Here is a 1,317-nt window from a genome sequence, read left to right on the forward strand (position 1 = left end):
TTTTTTTAAGACAGGGTTTCACCATATTGGTTAGGCTGGTCTTGAACTCCCGACCTCAGGTGATCCACTCGCCTCTGCCTCCCAGAGTGCTGGGATTATAGGCTTGAGCCACCGTGCCCGGCCCAGACTTTCCTTGTTTTTGATGACCTGGAAGGTTTTTATGTTTAGAGTCAGGGTCTTCCTTTGTCTCCCAGGTTGGAGCACAGTGTGCTATCAGAGCTTGTTGCAGCCTTGACCTCCTGGGCTCAAGTGATCTGCCACCTCAGCCTCCTATAGCTTGGGCCACAGGCACATGCCACCGTGACTGACTACCTTAAAAAATTTTTTTTTGTGTATAGAGACAGGGTCTTGCTTTGTGGGCCAGGCTGGTCTCAAACTCCTGGACTCAAGTGATTCTCCCACCTTGACCTTCCAAAGTGCTGGGATTACAGATGGGCACTCTTGTGCCCAGCCTTGTGTTTTCTTTTAGCGGTTTTATAGCTTTAGCTCTTACATTTAGATCTATGATCCATTTCAAGTTAATTTTGGTGTATGGTGTGAGGTAGGGGTTGAGGTTTATGTTTTACATATGGCTGTCCAGTTGTTTCATTACTGTCTGTTGATAGACCTATCATCCCCATTGATACCTTGGAATCTTTGTCACATGTTAAGTAATATACTGTCTGTGCAGCTCTGTTTCTGTGCTCAGTTTGGTTTCTTTGATCTATGTGTTGATCCTTAAATGCCCACATTACACGGTCTTAATTTTTGTAGCTTTGTAGGAAGTTTTAAAATTAGGCATTTTAAGGCCGAGCATGGTGGCTCACACCTGTAATCCCAGCACTATGGGAGGCCGAGGTGGGTGAATCACAAGGTCAGGAGTTTGAGACCATCCTGACCACCATAGTGAAACCATGTCTCTACTAAAAATACAGAAAATTAGCCAGGCACCTGTAATCTCAGCTACGCAGGAGGCTGAGGTGGGAGAACCACTTGAACCCGAGAGGCGGAGGTTGTGGTGAGCCGAGATTGTGCCACTGCACTCTAGCCTGGGTGACAGTGTGAGACTCTGCCTCCAAAAAAAACAAAATTAGGTATTTTAAATTCTCTAACTTTGTTCTTCAAAATATTTTGAAACTGTTCTAGGTTCTTTGTATTTATGTATAAATTTTAGAATCAGCCTTTCCTTTTCTACCAAACCTGTGAGGATTTGGGTTGGGATTGCAATGCAAATCAGTTTGGGAAACAAATCAAAATTAATTGAAAATAGGAGCAATTAGTTGGATTTTCTCCTTTACCTTGGTCTAACATTAACCTTTCCTTTAAGGACTCTGAGTT

The 1,317-nt window shown here is 43.5% G+C and overlaps 1 protein-coding gene across 3 annotated transcripts in view; it reads left to right on the forward strand.

The window, feature by feature from the left end:
* TRAP1 (TNF receptor associated protein 1) overlaps positions 1 to 1,317 on the forward strand; it is a 61,029-nt gene that overhangs the window by 31,111 nt on the left and 28,601 nt on the right. The gene's annotated exons all lie outside the window — the stretch shown is intronic.

This window comes from Cebus imitator, unplaced genomic scaffold, assembly GCF_001604975.1.
Source record: "Cebus imitator isolate Cc_AM_T3 unplaced genomic scaffold, Cebus_imitator-1.0 Scaffold322, whole genome shotgun sequence".
Taxonomy (NCBI): domain Eukaryota; kingdom Metazoa; phylum Chordata; class Mammalia; order Primates; family Cebidae; genus Cebus; species Cebus imitator.